General features: G+C 49.0%; 1 long non-coding RNA gene across 2 annotated transcripts; it reads left to right on the top strand.

Moving 5' to 3' along the window:
* Positions 1 to 3,595: 3,595 nt before the first annotated feature.
* On the top strand, positions 3,596 to 17,264 carry LOC122462555. Of its 2 annotated transcripts, none has more exons than XR_006285182.1 (4): positions 3,596 to 3,699; positions 10,603 to 10,644; positions 12,949 to 13,168; positions 15,823 to 17,264. It is a non-coding gene; the product is annotated as an uncharacterized LOC122462555 (long non-coding RNA). The 2 variants fall into 2 exon arrangements; XR_006285183.1 differs by lacking the exon at positions 15,823 to 17,264 and adding an exon at positions 15,155 to 15,469.
* The last annotated feature ends 841 nt before the right edge of the window (positions 17,265 to 18,105 follow it).

Here is an 18,105-nt window from a genome sequence, read left to right as displayed (position 1 = left end):
AGCGAATGCATCCTGCGGTTATTACTTTGTAGCAATACATGTCACGCTCCATGCCTCCCGATTTTGTATTTTATTTTCTGTGCAGACTAGCTATCTGGAACTAAAAAGCTTTCCAACACATGTGCTTCCTTCCCCACCCCCTCTGCTCACAGTGGAGACAATATATACCTAATTCATTCCATACAGGAGCGTCCTGCTAGCTTTCTGAGAAAACCTCTAGCTCACTTGGCCAACTGAAGCCAGAGTAGAATCTTCCAAACAAGCATTTCCACCAATTCTTACAGATAAGACACCGGCTGTAGATCTTGATCCCCTGCCCTGGTAGAAAACCTGCTGAAAGCAAGGACTCCTGGCTTGCTAATCAACTCATGCAGGCTCACTCAATCCTGCAAGATGTTGTTAATAATGAGAACAGGCTGAATTATTCATCACAGGCTGTTTGTTAGGGAATTCCAACCTTGGGGACATCTGGTACCTCTGGATAGTCAGAGTTTCAGATAACCAAAATTCAGCTTGCATACGAATTTGGGATTCAGACAACAGGAATGACAGGGGTCCAGATAGCAGGGCTTGGCCTGTGTTCTGCTGCTCTCTACAAAATGCCTAACTTGGAGTTAGATTGTAGGGGATTTGGGGAGTGGGTGAGGTGCAAGGAGCCTTCCTCCCTGCCATATGTACCTCTGTTGGGTCTCAGTGTGCCCATGCCCAAGGGCTAGAAGCACAGTGGCATTATGCACTGCACAGGGCATGGTGCAGAGAAGTGAGCTATGCCCTTCAGAATGTAGCCCAGCTCCTGCCCTGGTGCACATTTCTAGTGGCCTTCTGGCTGAGCTGGAAGAGCCAGGATTGAGCCCTCTTTGGGGCAGGGGTAGAAACAACCTGAACGTGAAACTGGCACCAAAACTTTCATTCCCGGACCAGTACCAAGTCTCCTCCAAACACCACCTTACCTTGCTTCTAGCCCCCACTGCACACTAGTGAAACGTAATCTCACAGGGACACTGGATGTGCATAGGTATAAATGTTCCTGGGGCCATTTAAAACAGACTTGTTGGGGGCGGGCATGGTGAAACCTGGCCATGGATCCAGAACTGGGCCCTCCCAGCTTATCATGGCTCTCAAAAAGAACCAAGAAGGTGGAATACTCCATCTGCTGGAGTGATGGAAACCCATTGCTCAAACCACTGAAAAGTTACTGGCAAATACAGTGGAGAGAAACTTCCACAGAGATAGGAATTAGCCATAGGGCTCCTGTTAACATCAACCCCATGGCTACAACCGCCCAACCTGGGAAGGTCTCAGGGAGGGGATTAGATGGGTTTAATGAGGGGGTGTGGCCTCCCTCTAAAGTTGACGGGTAGGGACTACACCTCTCCCCCTGGTGGGTGGAGCTCAACCAGCCCACCCACCCCCCACTGGAAGCAGAGGGGCAGGACAGGAAGTTTAAAAGGCAGGCCCTACTGCTCAGTTGTAGGAGACCTGGGGAAGGAAGGAGATGTCTCTCACCCGAAGCTGAGCCCAGCACCCAAGACCGATGGCTTTGGTTAAAAAAAATAAAAAGGAAGGCCAGTTGTCAGAATGCTAGCCAGGGACTTGTGTCCAATTCCATCACGAGCTACCTGAGTGACCTGGGCAGCTCATTTAGCCTCTCTGTGCCTCAGTTTCCCATCTGTACAATGCGGGGAATAGCCCCCTGCCCAGCCTCGCAGGAGTGTTGTGAGGATAAATGCATTGTCAGGTGCCCAGGTACTGTCATAGCTGGGGCTATGTACATACCAAGATAGATCTGTGCCAAAGACCCAGAGGAGGTGCCGGGACTGCTGCTGGCCATGTACCCCAGGGAGACGGAGGAACCCAGGAGACGGAGGTACCCTAGAAGGGGTAGTAGGAACTAGCCCAGGGACAGCAGACAATAATCCAGTTGTGTTGCCAGAGTCTAGATCAGCGTGTTTTGGTGGGATCCCCACTGATCCAGTGGTGCAACGCTCTGCTACTGTCAGGGCCCTGGGCTGGGACCCAGTGGAGAAGAGCGGACCTGGGTCCTCCTACCCCTGCTGCCCCCCTTTGGGGGTTGGCAGCCTACTCACCTGAGGTCAGCAGGCCTACACACAGAACTCTTAGACTGCTTATTGCTCTGCCCTGCCCGGAGGGCCAGAGCCTCTAGGCTGCTAATTCCCCTGTTGAGCGTTGCACTTATAGGCACAATGTAGTGAGGGAGATTGACAGGGCGGGACGGCCACCGACCACTACAATGAGACTGCATGTCTAATTCCATAAGGCAGTGATGTTCACACCAGTATTTTCACGTTAGTGGTTGTCGCAATGGCATTTGCTCGTGCTGTTCAGCTGTTCCTTCCTTTGTATACGTGTATCCTTTCTTTGTGTCCGCATTCTTCTTGGGCCCAGTTCACCCTCTTGTGTAATCATTTACACCAGTGCAAAGTGCAAAGCTCCCAAATCAGAATGGGAGCTTTTCACCCCCTTTTTACACTAGTCTAAATTACAACACAAGCTACCAGGAAAAGGCCCCCAGTAATGTTCTGGCCTGATAGACTTGCCGTTCCTTTCTCAGCTGTGTCACCTCCGCACCATGACCTGCTGGTAATTGAGTGAGTCAAAATTCCTCCAACAAAGCGCTTTTCTGTCGGAAAATGAAGATTTGTTCAAATCAATATGTTCTATGGGAATGCTTCAACAAGATTTAATTTTAAAAGATGTAATGAAGTATTTTGATAGAGTTTGCCTTATTGGAACAGAACGGTTTGATTTTTCATTCCACAGTGACTTTTTCTTTGGCCGTTTATTTTATACTGTATTATAAATTATCAGACAAAGCAAAATAATATAATCTTCTAGTTTAAAATAAATTAAAAATAAAAATAAGATTAAGATAAATATTTTTTAAAAAAAGCATTAAAAATATCAAAATGCAAAGGAAACATTTGAACTGACCCGTCATGGGAAATTTTGACATTTAATTTCCATTTAGAAAGATTCCACCCCCCCAAATGTCCAAATTCCAGTTCCAGACCAGCTCTGCAGTAACCGATCAATCCCACCACTTACCAGCCATCTCTGAACTGAGGCTCAGAGAGGAACATAACAGCTGTGACTGTCATAAAAGATCTAAATTCTGTTGACTTTCAGTGCAAGGTGGACACCTAAGGTGCAGGACCCTTCGGAAATCCCAGATTAAGAGGTGTAAAATTGGAGGGGCAAGGATTAGGAGAGCAGACGATCAGGACTGGTCAAGGTACTTTGAAGTGAGATGGGACGGCACCAAAGTGATCATCTGAGAGCTGACTCCTCTCATGAAAAATGTGCAGAATATTTAATGGAGAGCACAGCACTCATGGATCAGGTGTAAACAGGCATAGCTCCACCGAGGACAGTGGGACTGTGCTGGTTTATACCGGCCAAGGATCTGGCCCCATATTCCAAAAGGACTGTGAGATGGGATGAATAGACCCTAAGCTTCAACAGCCACCAAGGGATTAATGGGCAGAGCAGCTACTCCCCCACCTGCAGCTAATTATTGGGCCAGCAGCAGCTGAGATAAAAGGCTGCTCCTAGAAGAGGAAAGTGCAGGAGACTCCAGAGGAGAGGAGCTCCGCGGAACAGAATTTCAGGAGTGACCTCTGAGATCACGGGGAGACCCAGTTTGTCAGGGAACCCCAGGGGACTCTCCTCAGACTGAAGGTAGGAAGTGGCCCAGGGAAACAGCAGCAAGTTGATGGGACAGCAGCCTCTAGCTTTTTGATGTAGAGTCCCTGGCTGGAAACCAGAGGAGAGGGAGGGCCTGGGTTTCCCTACCGACCCACAAGGAAGGGGAGGTAAAAACAAAGGGACAAGGGACTGTCCCTTTGACACAAAGGGAGACAAGGACTGTCAAGCCCAGAGTGGGCTGATGGCTTAGGACAGGCTCCTTAAACTTGTGCTTTGCTGGGCTCTTTACTGCCCAGGAGGGCTGAGTCGAGAACAGGGGCAAGCCAGCCCAGGCTTCGAGCGCCCAGTGATGGAGGTCCCAGAGCCAAAGAGACTGCTACACCAGGCTCAGCCATGCAGGGGCATCCTGGCTGGTGATTGACCCCTCTCCAGGCTGGTTCTCAGCAGCTCAAGTTCAACTCCAAAGGGCCGGACCCGTGCCAAAGGCAGAGGGGGAGAGCGCAGATGGTGTTTTCACCTGTTGGATGAATGGGCTTGGAGTAGAAAGTTAAAACCAGAGACCATTTCCTCCTGGGGCATCTTCAGCGTCATGTTAGATGCCTTCCCTCCCTCTCAAACGGGTTGCCCCGAAAACAGCTTCAGATGTTCCTGCATCAAAGCAGCCGTCTGCCTGGCAGCTCTCTGTGCGTGTGAGACGGAGACACACCCACACCCACACACACACCCCGAACTACCGGCGAGTAGCCCACGGTACTCTCTAGTGACTGTGTGTTTGGGTGTCCCCGACTTTATTCAGGAATCCAATGTTCAGCATTGCCACCAGTTATCCTTTCCATTAGTTGGTCTCTTAACCTCCTCTGTGGGATAATGACACAGACACATAGTTCACGAGGCTTGAGTAGCTGCCAAAGCACTTTGAGGACCTAGCAGGGAAGGTGCTCTGGGAGGGCGAGTGTTAATTACCCTGAGCACCCCTGGCAGGTTATTGCTGTTAGGGTCTTGGGGCAGACGAAAGAGCTGGGGTTAGATTTCTAAAGATCTTTGCCTGCTGTGGGCCTGCGATGGCTGCAGCCGGGCTCGCAGGGCTAATGCCCGCAGTGTTTTTACTGCTTTGTAGAATTCAAAGTTGGTCAGTGCTGGTAATTTTTTAATAGCAGGTTCTAACAGCCACCATGTGGACATGGCCCTTTGGCATAGGGGCTTGGCACTGCAGAGCACAGCGCTCTGGAAGGGCCGGGGGAGAAGGGGTCTTAAAAAACCTCACACCAGGTTGAAGGACTTGGCTCCCACCTGACTCGCAGGGAAGAGTGCCACTGAGTGAATCACCAGCACAGCTTCCCGCAGGCAGCACCCAGGGCTTTCCGCAAACACCTCCCCTCCAAGCACGTGCCAGAACTCTCTCCCGCTAATTGACCCTGTCTGTGTTTGCGCTGAGCTCATCGACATGGTATCTGGGTGCCTTGGACCTGCTTAGTTGATTGGCTCTGTCAAGATCACAGCCCCCTGGAGGGGTGCAACTGCCGTTTGGCTTTTAAAGAGTCAGCAGAGTATTCCAGGAGCCTGCCTGGTTCCATGAGTCTGTACTACGTTCTGACAAGCCAAGAACCAGATAATTTGTTACTAAAAGAAAGCAATGCCTGCTCTCTTCTGAACGCTCCTAAAAGCCCTTTGCTGCTGCTGCTGCTGTAGTTCATTAGTTACTCTGTGTCTGTGCATTTGCCACAGAACAGGCAGGGGACAAGCAAAGCGAGGAGAATTATTATTTGCACCTTCCATCCAAGCATCGTCAAGCCCTGTAGAGACCGTGTATTACCCCTCAAAATGTCCATGTGGGAGGGGTTATCCCTACTGAACAGATGGGGAAGCAGTGGAGAGGTGAAGTGATGTGGGTAAACTGAGGCACAAAGTGGTTACGTGACATGGGTAAACTGAGGCACAGAGCGGTGAAGTGACTTGCCTACGGTTGCACAGGCAGCCTGTGGCAGAGCTAGAAATAGAATCCAGGGACCTATTGACTTTAGTGGGAGGTGTGTGCATGCAACCGCTGGCTGAGTGGAATCCTATGCTACAGCTCAGGGCCTGCCCCCTCCATCGCTCAGAGAGGGGAGGAAATCTGCAGCTATGTTACATTAAGCAAGTGGCACCATTGTGAATGCATAAACAAGTGTACGCAAAGAGAAATCAACGTTCCTTCCAGGGGCTTCTCTCTTTTCCAGAACAGCAATGCTGCTTTCCTCTCTCCCCCGCTGTGTGTGAGAGAGCGAAGCTTTAGCCTGACTTCTGCCCAGGTCCATGTACAAGCATCCAACTATTGACTTTACAAGGACAGTGCCAGAACTCCACCAATGAGACCCTCGGAGCAGGAACGAGAGGAACGTTTGCCCGTGGGTGGGGTCTGCCTATGGGAGCAAGGATGACTTGGTGAGTTAGGGCTGTGGAATCAGGCCTGGAATGGGGCTGGCTAGGAAATGGCACTCTGGGTTGAGTTGTTGGCCTCCGGTTGTTATGGGCGCAGCACTTTTTGATGCAGCGTTTAGGAAAGTGCTTCGTAGAGCAGAGAGACTGCAGCTACGATACACATTCAGCAACTTTCCACCTAGCGCCGGGGACGCTGACTGCAGTACTTTGCACCAGCATGCTGGCACCGTCCACTGAGCAAGGCCCTGCAGCGTTAGCCCATGCACTCCTGCAGATGCTGCTTTGGGGTCATTAGCAGCTGCCAGCTGGAAGAGAGCAAAGGGCTGAGCTGAAGGCACAAAGCACCCTCCTATGGCATCTGTGGAAACCAAGCTTGTGTGATCCCTGAACACACGACCTGGCGGGTGCAGAGATGAGCTTGGGAAAGCTAGATCTAGTGCCTGGGGTCAGCCTAAAGCAGGAACGTGGGGAGAGCAGAGCTCATGGTGCACTGGTGCGCCCCACTGGCGGAGCAGTCCCTAGGGGACCTGCTCCATCCCGCGCATTTAGAGCAGTCCATATGCTGCTCTACATTACGGTGTTTTGGCCTCTGGCCAGCACCAGGATGGGAGGGTGGAACTGTGGCTAAGTGCAGCCTGGCCAGACCCAGATGTGGGTTTACCAAGGTCCATACAGAGCCCATAGATCAGGGGTGGCCAACCTGAGCCTGAGAAGGAGCCAGAATTTACCAATGTACATTGCCAAAGAGCCACAGTAACACGTCAGCAGCCCCCCCATCAACTCCCCCCCCCCCAGCGCCTCCCACCCACCGGCAGCCCCACCGATCAGGGAGCAGCAGTGCGGAAACCAGCTCAGCCCGAAGCACTCGCTGGCAGGTTAGGAAAAGGACGGGGCAGCGGCGATCGCTAGGGGACACAGCCCAGTTAGACCAGGATTCGCCAAGTGAAACAGGCGTGTTCTGGCTTCCGTTACTCCCATTCAGGTCCGATACCATGGTGGTTCTCAGTCTTTCCCATTCCCAGACCCCCTCCCATCTGGGGGATCTACCTGGGACCCCTCTCCCATTTAGCACTCTGGAAAAGGCAGGCTGGTTGTGACCTCCTGGTTGAGAACCTGAGTGGGATTATCTTTGTGCCAATGCTGGGAATCTCTAATCTCACCGTTGGGGTGTGAAGATCACATTAACCTAACTGGGCCTAATTCATCCCTGAAGTCCGGCCAAGTCTGAGTTAACCAGCTTGTTTCTCTGTCTGAGCTTTTTCATTTTCTCTATCGAATGCGTCACCTTCTCCTCCAAAGGCCACGTGTGACTGTGCCCCTCCTCCCCGCCGGGGAGAGTCCTTGGGGGGCAGGCTGAGGTTGCTCTGCTCCTCCCCTCCCCAGCGCTGACTGCACTCCGTCATAGTTTATTACAGATTATTTGCTCCCCATTGTGACCACGTTCGAGGGCTGTTGCTGAATCCGAGTCGAGCAGCAGGACGTACGTAGCGGGAGGCCTGGGCAAATGGAAGCAGCACGTCGATGGTGAGGTCGATGCAGAGAGACAGGCACGTGATGTTTAATGGCGCTGCCCTCCAGCATGAGGACGGCTGAGAAACGTGAAATACAGCCGTGTGTTTCCTACCCACATCCCTTCAGACTCCAGAGAGCGAACCGACAGATGTGCCTTGTTGGACAACCAAGATTTCCTTACCATAAGGATATTTGACTTGCCTGAGGCTTTGATACAAAGGAATCCCACTGAACATATAGACTGGCTAGCGTGGTGAGGGTGAGCCAGCAGGAGGACTCTTCTCTGGATCGGTACTGTACTAATGTCCCGCCACAAGGAGGCGCTCGTCTTTTGGATACGTTGCATAACCAACCTCCTTCCGGCTACTGGTGGTCGTCCAATAGCCTTTTGCACAGGACTAAGGGGCTTAACTCAGGTGTCCTGAACCTGTTCCAGTCCAGGGTGTTACCAGTCCCTCCTGCACTTTAGTTGCAGGAGCTGCTCTTTATTTCACTTCCTGAAAACGATTGCATACTGCTGCTTTAAACAGTCACCACATCCCACCCCCAGAAGTAGCTGCATTTCAGTGATCTCTATGTTTACCTCTTATTGTAACAAATCTGTGGCCACCTGCAATGTCATGGCTGTCCTTATGCCACACGTCACAGGCATTTGGAACTGTGCAGTGACAATGAGGATAGAACAAAAGCCAAGGCCCCTACCACTTGAGCAAACGGAGGCTCTCCATTGAGTTTAGCAGTATAGGGCCTATGACAAACCCAAGCAGTTCTGAATCCACCCACTAGACAGCTGTGCTATATGCAAACATACCCTAATAATGGAATGAACGGAGTGGTGAACGTATCCCTGGACACTAGTCTGAGCTCGGTCGTTTTGCGTGTGAGGTAACGCTTTCACAAGAGGAGAAATATTGCCTTCAAGCTTTCAAATCAAACCGTCTTCATTCATTTCCTTAACAGCTTGCCTGTCCCAGGCTCTAGTATCTTTTCCCCAAGCTTCTCCCTGAGCTGTCATGCCAGCAAATAGCAGCACCTGTTTACTGCTATTTTTCACCTCTGCTGGAGTTCAGCTTTCGCTCTTGATAAATATTAATGGGTGACCTCCAGTTACCAGTTTGCACTAACGAAAGATGCTCTTTATAAGCCGCCTGTCCCCAACTCTGGATGCAGCCAATCTGACTGAGCTGCGGGGAACATGAGACACGGTTCTGTGTATTACCTCTTCCACTAGCTAACTTTCTATTTTGCACCATTTGGGACAAGTGAACTCAGATTTCACATTGTATGTTTTAGGGCGGGCCTGCTCTGAACAGTGGATTTGCAAAGCTAGCAAAGATCTGCTCCCTGCACATATCTTTTGGGCTCATGCATCATCAACAGATTCTGCCCTTAGTTACATCTTATACCGAGACTGGTTCTCCGCTGCATTGGTGCTCGTGTCAACGTTTACACCCGTGCAAAGGTGGGCGTGAAACACTAGCAAACCAGAATGGCAGCCTTGGTACACTCCTTTGTACACGTGTAAACAATCTATGGCAAAGGGCAGCAGAGGATCAGAGCTTCAATGAGTTTGCAAATGAAGGCAAACTGTGAAGGTAATGAGGTGCCACAGATATATCTCAAGGTGGGTTTTTAGCTTGCAAAATCTTTATTACTGGTGGTGATGATACACAAGCCAGTATGAACCCAAGCTGATTCTCCTTTTCCAAGCTGGCACACAGAAAACCACTCCTTACATTGGGAAACACTTTGAAATGGGTTTTAATTACAACTGGTCAAATATTTTCCATCAAAACTTTGACATAAAATGCCTTTTTTGATCAAAACCAAAGTGTTTGTGAAATGTTTTCCTTTTGGTCAAAAATGTTCATTTTTCAATGACAAATTCTGAAATGCAAAATTTCAATTTTCTCCCCAAAATTTTGCTTCGTTTAAATGGGGGGAACCACCTTTCTCTCACTGCTCCTCCCTCACCTTGTCACAGAAAGATTTAAAAGAGAGAGAGAGAGAGCAAGGTGGGGTGGGGGTTACCCACCAAAATTATTTTTTTTTAAATTAAAGAATTTTTTGTCAGTTGAGAAAAATTCAAAATGTTAAAAAAAATCATTTCTTTTGAAAATTTGTCATGAAACATACTTACCGTTTTTTCAACCAGCTCTAGTTTTAATAATAAACACAAACCAAGTGCATGTATTTGCCATGTCAAAAAAAAAAAAAAAAGGCAAGACACAGGTTGTATATCAGAGTTGAAGATGAATGAACGTCGCACCAATCAACAACCTATTACCCACTTAACAGATTGCTATGCCAGGTACACTGGCAGCACAGAACTAGCTATCAGGTGACAGATTCTAATCCTGGGTATGCATTTGGGTTCCTGTGAAGCCTCAGGCAAATCAATTTCACTCCTCTGTGCCTCAGTTTCCCCATCTGTATAATGGCAATAATCATCTCTACCTCCTCGTGGCGTTGAGAAGCTAAGTTAATGTTTGTATTTATCAACATGAATTCTTATCTTGGCATATTTATTAGTATTCTCTCAGCAGTTTGCGTATATCACGGTTTGAAACTGGTCATTTTAAATGGTGCGATTTATTTCTAGAGGGGTGTTGATTTGATTCTTGATGTTTAGAAATGCAGCTGTAGATGCTGCGTGAGCCATTCTGAACTTGAGTATGGATCTCAGCATGTAAGAATGTATTATTTTAAACTGATTTCTTCAAAAAGGTGTACTTGTCTATTAGGAATAATTAAAAAAACCTACTCAAACCCCAATCACTCCCACACTGTATCAAGATAAAATACACATTCACAGCTGCTTCCAGCCATTAAATCATCCATTCCCCTTACTTTTCCCAGTTGGACTCTGTATGTATTTGGAAAGGAGATTTGATGAGTCTGGGAACTGGTAATTACGGTGGAGTCTTTTACAAGGTTTGACCTTGGTATCTCTCTGTGGCATGGCCCTCGTTACTGCACTCACAGCTTAATGGTTTTTATCCTCAGGACATGCCCAAGACAGACAGCACTAGGATCCCCATTTTACAGGTGAGGACTGAGCAGACAGAATGCTGAAATGACTTGCCCAAGGTCACACAGGAAATCTGTGTCTGAGCTGAGAGTTGAATCCAGGCATCCTGAGTCCCAGTCCCTGTCCACTAGACCATCCTTTCTACCCCTTGATGGGTAGTCACTGAGGGTGACTGGGATTTTTCCCATTGACTTCGGTGCGGCCAAGATTTCACCCTGAAAGCTGCCTTCTCATGGTTACTCCGGAGTCTGTGTAAAACGAGTTGGTGGGTGTCTCTCCTGTTGCTAGTGGATAGGTGCCTGTACTGGAGCTGGCACTGAGGTGCACCGTGGTGAGCTGTCAAACGCGTTCAGCTGAGAGGCAAGGATGGGATGGCCCATGGAGACTGAAGTCCCGTCTCCTCCCCAGAAGTGATCCCTGCAGGTCTGGCATGGAGACGCAAAGGAAGGACAGCATGAAGAAGCTTTGACTCTCCCTGGGGTGTGGATGTCAGCCTAGCACCATTCAGTGGCGCTTTATGAACAGGGAGTTTAGTTTTAAGATTCACTTACAAAAATCTTTCTACCCCTCTCCTAGATTGCGTGTCCATTGACAAAATGTCTGAGAAACAGCAGAATAATTACCCCACAAAAATACTAATAATCAAACCTCGGAAGTACAAGAAAACCCATTTTGTTCCCCCTCAGCCCCATACAGATTCCATCAAAAAGGCACTGGATCTCACAGTACTGCCTGGGGCTTGTGTCTTAAATTATACATACTTTTGAATTGACTAGTTAGAGAAATATTCCGTTTTCAAACAACATACCAGGAGCAGGATTACAGAGAGGGGGTGGTTTGGGGAATGGCCACGCTGACTCCAATGAAGTGTCGTGTTTGAAATAAGCTTTAATGCACACTCTGACTCACGGAACAGCTGGAAAGAATAAGCAGTTAGTAATTTCCATATTAACCTCAGCATAGTAGGAACAGAGCATAGGCAGAAGATGCCACAATGGTGCTAAAAACCTCTGCTACTATAAATCAGGCCAGCCGAGTTGGGGAGTGCTCGCTGGTAATGCGGTATCATTCGCATACAGCTCCAACAGTGTGTTAGATGCATCACTGAGACAGGAAAGTGAGATCCCTGCCCCAAAGAGCTTCCAGTGTGAATACACGCAGAGGCTGGGACGTAACAGGAAGCAGTCTGATACAACAATAATGGTGACGGCAGGGCCAGAGCCCCAGCTGGTGTAAACTGATTTAGCTCCAGCTGCAGAGATTTCACACCATCTATGGATCCAGTCCTATGTGCTGTCAGTTCTGTGAGGCCAGGGTTGGCTTTAAAAATGTGTACGTATATCGCAGTGCATGTATATTGCAAATGCCCACTGCATGCTGAGTTTAGAGACCGTCTTGTTGTTCTGTGTCTGTACAGTGGTTAACACAATGGGGTTCTGAGCCATGACTCGGGGTCCTGGATGTTACCGCAGTGCAAATACTAATTGCAAATTAAGGGCCTGATACTGCTTCCTTTAAAATCAATGGGAGTTTGGCCAGAGGTTTCAGAAACAGCAGGGCTGGGCCCTAAGATCTGCAGCAAAATTCTCCTCCGTTCTATCACAGAGACAGCACCGAAGTTGATTGGTGGGGGGGATGTGCGGCCACGCAAAACGAGGGGAGTGTTTAGCCTGCCATGCTGGTAACCAGAAACCATGTTGTTGTGGGTACTGAATGGCTCAGGGGATTGGTACTGAGCATATGGATCACCAAGCACTGGCCTGGATGCAGTCATAGCTGAGGGCCACTCGAGTCTGACAGCAGTTCGATGGCCTACACAGAATCATTATGATTATTTATTGCAGCGCGTAGGAGCCCTAGTCATGGACCACGACCCCAGTGTGCTAGATGCTGTAGGAAGCCTCACTCTTGAGGACTGTCACATCAGTCACCCCCATTACAAATGCCATCCTTGTCCATTACAAGCGAGACTGGCTACTGAGACTAGTTTATCTTGCTACCACTACAGAGGTCCCTGTATGTCAGGGTGGAGGACCATGTGTTGTGTAGGGACTTGTGCTAGCTATGTCCATCCTGTGGCTAGTGGATTTCAGCTATTAGTGTCTTCAATCCCCTGTCACCAGCTCTAAATTCACTTTAAAAAGATCAAAAGGACTGCTTTTGCCCACCAGCCTGACTGGAATTGCTGTGGAGAATCCTCTTTAGAGTCTGCTGGAGCCACGGCTCTCCCCTGAGGAGGTGCTGGCTGCCAGGGCAGATGTTTTCAGTCCTTTCTGAAGCTGACTGAGAAATCCCCCCCCTGCCCCCCCCCGCCCACTCAGCTTGCGTTTTGCAAACAGCAGCCGCAGGAATAAGGCCATGCAGAGTGATAAATGAGCTGCTCTGCCCAGCTGCATCCAGGGCCCCGGAAGCGGCCTCTGATGCCTGCTGTGTGCCTGTGCGGTGAAGCACTGCCGGGAACTGGAGATCCACATTTCCCCCTGCAAACGGAGGACTACAAACAGTGTTGGCAAGGAGCCAGAGTACAGGACCAGGAGCCAGGTATTGGGGTGCTGGGCCATGGTCTTTCTCTGCTGCCTTGGCGCATCATGTCATTTCTCCGTGCCTCAGGCTCTCAAGCTCCAAAACAGTACTTGCTTCGAGATCTTGTGGGCACATTTTTTTTTCCCGGTTGATGATTTATTTTCTGGAAAACGTGGTTTCAGGTTGTCTAAAACTGTCTGCAAATTCGAGTCGAATTCGGAAAATAGTTCCAGCTGGGAGGGGGGGTGGGACCCCAAAGGGTTGAAACGTTTTGTTTTGACATTTTCTAAATGACACATTTTGACTTTGTGTGACTTAAAATAAACAACAAGGGGAAGCGACCAAAAACAAAACGAAACATTTAATTTGGGGGTTTGGGTTTTTTTTCTATTTTGGTGAGAAAAACTGAAAAATTGTCATTTTGGGATCAACCTGAAATTTTTTTTTCCTGAATTTTTCTGTTCAGCCACTGAATTGAAAAATCAATTACTCACCCAACTCTCCTTGCCCTCTCTGTCCCACAGGGTGGGCTATGTGAGAAGGAATCCATATTTTTACAGTGCTCCAAGATATAAGGATCTCACTCGGTATTAACAGGAGGGGTGGAAAGATCTTGTGCCGTACAGAAAATACTTTTATTCATGAAAGGACATGAGAAAAATGAGTATTCAAATTGAACTGAATAACCATCTTGATAATTGGTTGATGGAAGCTTTTCCACCGCTGGCAACTGGCCGTAATAACACAAGGAGCTGGGTAGTGACTGTGAGCACTGCTGCCCTCTAGGAGTGGGAATCACACCTGCCCAATCGGATGTCGTAGTTTCCATACCGCTGAGAGCTCGTGAAGATTCTCCTTTAGCTCAAGTGTGCTTTTAGAGCACAAGGATCTGAATTCTGTCCCTGCTGCTGCTGTGAAGTTCTCAGTACGGCATGTGACACGGCAACAACGGTGGAGTCCTGAGTGGCTTTGGATTTTTAGACAAGTAGCAATATTGAGCACTTACATAGCGCTTCATGTTTTCAAAGTACTTTCCATATATTAACTAGTTAATTCACAGAGCTGCCTTCCCTACAAGGGTGCCAAGTATGATATGGTGAAAAATAGAAAACAAAATTATATTGTGGTAGCTCCTGCAGCCACAGTCAGGGATCAGGGCCCTGTTGTTTCAAGGGCTGTATCTGTGATGAAGATGCACAAAGTCTAGAAACCAAATAAAGCTGTAAACTACTCTAGAAGTAGCAAGTCAATCACCCGTTTAACACTCCTACTGCACACGTGCCCAGTCCACTCTGAGACTACCTGCCAGCGGTATCACCCTGCCGTCTAACCCTGGAGCAGACCTAGAAGGAGGCATGGTAAAACTCCAGCAGCTGGTCTGCAACGGGGTGCTTGCACTTTTGTGGGAGGCCAGACGGAGCTTGAATGTCTCTGCCCCACTCCCCAGTGCTGACTTCACCACCACCACCACAACGTGAGATCAATGTTGCTGTTACTTTTTAGACTGTAAGTTTTTTTGGAGGCAGGGAGTGTGTTGTCCTGGAAGTCTGGGCAGAGCCTGGCACTACTGTGGTACAAATAATAGGTTATAACTTATACATTGTCATTGAAGTTAGAGAAAGTACCGGTTGGATTACATCGCCTGTTCTTCTCCAAGGTGGGATTGTTCCCTTCAATCAGTGCTTTGAGACAGTGTGGCCCAGTGGCTAAGGGGCTGGACTGGGGCCCAGAACACCTGGCTTCTATCCCCAGCCCTGCAACGGGCATGTTACTTTCCCTCTGTGCTGATTTCGCCATCTGTAAAATGGGGATATTGACACGTTTCTCCCTCATAAAGCTTTGAGATCTGTGAGTGAAAACCTCCCTATTCATATTACTTATTATTTTGATGACTCAAGCAATGAGCTTTCTGCCTCTTTACTGAGACCATTCTTCAGTGTAATAGATCCCTCCACTGGGAAATAGCATGAAATACATTTAAATTCAATATTTTCCTCCCAACAGCTAACGACGAGCTCTTCTCGTCTGATTTTTGTCAGTGCAAATGTGCTGGTGAGCCCTCCTTTGATACGGCATTGCCTTCTCCATCACTTCTCTCCTAAGGGGTGATGGTGGGGTTCACTGCGGCAGAGGGGAGTGCATGCAGCTCCTGTCTGGGATTTGTCAGGTGAAATGTATTAGCTTATGAAACCACCCAAGTGAATGAACAGAGGGAGGGAGTTCTCCACAGTACCTGGCTGGAACTGGTGCAGACTACAGCCGCTTACAGGCTGCTGGTGGTGGTGGTGGTGGTTGTTGTTTGTTTTTAATCCATGAGTCACAGGGCCCTCAACAGCACTGGTAGAAGAAAAGTCAAGCTCTCTGCCTGATCAGAGTTGGGGTGGATCAACAGGAAGGGAATAACGTGAACAACGCTGCTCGCACATCCCTGCATGTAGGAAAGGGGATGCATTAGAGACTTTTAAAGAGTTACCTACACATTTGTTTACCATTGGTTTCAGTGGATGATCCAGGCATAGAACCACTGCACCATCAGGCCTATAAATAAAGAAAATGTAATGAGCTGCTTCTGCCTCCTGGAAAACTTTGGGGAAAAAATCCCTTTAGAGACAGTTCTCCTTGTGTATCATGTTTTATACATGGTTCCCCCCCACCACCACCTTTATTGCCAGGGCCATCTGCATAGAAACAGGATCTTCATCCCTTAGGAGTCCTTCTGCCCCCTCCTGTTTATTCTCCAGCTGATGTCAGACAATCCGTTTGATCTCACAGCCACTTGCCGGAGAGGAAGAGGATGACAGCAAGACCTGATCTACCAGAGTCCTGTTGTAGAGCTGTAACGGAGGGGAGTCAAGCCCACATCCCTGCATGGGCAGATCACGATATTGCAGGCACAGGTGTTGTCTGCGTGTGCAATTAGTTGATATCCATGCCCAAATGCTTGACAGCACCTGGAATAACCAGGTTTGCTCTTCTCTGTGGTAGATCAGCCAGCGCACAGAAGTTTGAAACTTGCACCTGGATAAAGAACAAGCAGCAAGAGAAGATGGACTGAGAAGGAAGAACGTTCCTGTTTTCATGCAAAAATCTCCACTAAAAAGAAAAAAGCAAGGCAAATTTTTTAAATGATTAAATGTTCCTAAGGAATGGGCTCTGGGAGACTAGGTGTTAGACTGTCTTTCAAAGCTGCTTCCTAGCCCCGTCTCTCTCATGAGAACCATAAGGATGTGCTGAGATCCTATGGGCACTGGAGCTATAAAGAATCTATACATATCCTGATTACCTATAGCTACTCTGTGCTCAATCATTCTTCAGAAAACTAGGCCTCTCTAATCTATCTATCCAGGCCTTTATGTGGTGCTCATCACAGGCCCCTGGACTCGTCCTTACGCTGTGTCCTGTCACGGTTACTGGTGGGTGCTACCTATTGATGGCAACTTACATACCTTGGGCCTGATCTTGAGCGGTCCTGATTCTCTAAAGGAGTCTCTGCAAGGTGATGAACAGCACCCCATCTTTACCTGTGCCATCCGTGGAAGTGCAGAGCACACAGCACTTTGTAGGCCTTTATACATGGTGGGAATTTTACACACCCGAAGTTGTACCTCTTGGAACTACCCTCCCCCACCTGCGCATGCACATGCATCTTCAGTGACAATGTTGAAGCATCCTGACTGTTTCCAGAACATTTTTTAGTTGCAAATGTGTGCTGGATGTTTGGATGGTTGACTAAAGCCAGTGTTAGCTGTCTCTGAATGTAATAACCCGTTGCATTTCTGCAGTGCCTATTAGTCAAGGACACCAAAATGCTTTACAAGCATTAAACCTCAGAATACTCCTTCTGGTAGGTCAGGTTATTCAAGGCTTTATTCAGGCATCACTGCAATGCAGCTAGCTCTGGCTTGGATCACATCAGTTGTTTAACAGAGCACAGCAACACTACATAGCATGTGAGGACGAATAGGGAAAGGAAATACTGTCTCTGATTGCAACTGCAGGGGGATATTAAGTATTGGGTCAGGACACAGGGTTATTGCTTGATGAAAAGGGCTGTATAAAAGCTTGGTGGTGGTGTTTTCTTATGTAAAGGGCCCTGGGACCCATCATGCCCACAGGCAGGCAGTGTGAGGCTTCAGGGTGGTGCTGGAGTATCAGAGCACCCACTGGCCCTGCTGGGCCCTTGTGTTCAGTGGTGACTCAGAGGGAAGAGCTCACACAAAGTGGCCAGGGCTGTCCCCTGCAGCCATGCCTTGTGCCTGAAGGCTGTTGTGCCCAAGGCAGATTCTGTCTGAGGCTGCCCCCGGGCTGGTCAGGATCAAAGCTCTGATTTATTTGTGAAGTTCCTATAGCGGGGGGAATTGGCACAAAGGTCTCAAAAAGGCCCGATACAAGCGGTTGGCCATAAAATTAGCAATAGCTGATGCCAGCCAGAGAAATGTGTGTATGTGTGGGCGGTGGAGGGGGGTAAAAGCTAGCTTCCCTGGCAGGGGGAATGATTAGGGCAATGGGCCTCCAACTCCGCAGCCATCCTGGAAGCGTCTTCCCAGCCCCCAACCGCACGTGGGTAAATGCGCAAAACTGCCAGAGAAAAATCTACCCAGTTTTGCAACTCCTCTTCCTCCCCCGCGGGGCCAAGGAAGCCTCGCGCTGGAGAAGCTCCGGGCGGGCCAGTGCTCAGAGGTGTGTGGTTTCGCCAGCTTCCTCCGCCTGCTGCAGGGAGATTCCTTCCAACTCCAATCAGGGGCCAAGGCTCTGGCAGGCGCATACGGGGCTGCGCGCTCAGTGGGCGGCCCGGCAGACAGAGCCGGGTTCCCGGGTGGCTTTTCCTCCCTCCGGGGGGATGGCCGGGAGCGCGTGAGACGGGAGAGCTGCAGCCCCGAGCCGTGGGGCGGGTGTCGGGCTGTGCCGGGGCAGCGGCAGCAGCTGCTGGGGGTGGGAGCGAAGTGACCCACCGC

This window comes from Chelonia mydas, chromosome 12 (assembly GCF_015237465.2).
Source record: "Chelonia mydas isolate rCheMyd1 chromosome 12, rCheMyd1.pri.v2, whole genome shotgun sequence".
Classification (NCBI taxonomy): Eukaryota; Metazoa; Chordata; order Testudines; family Cheloniidae; genus Chelonia; species Chelonia mydas.
This window is presented reverse-complemented; position numbering and strand designations above follow the sequence as displayed.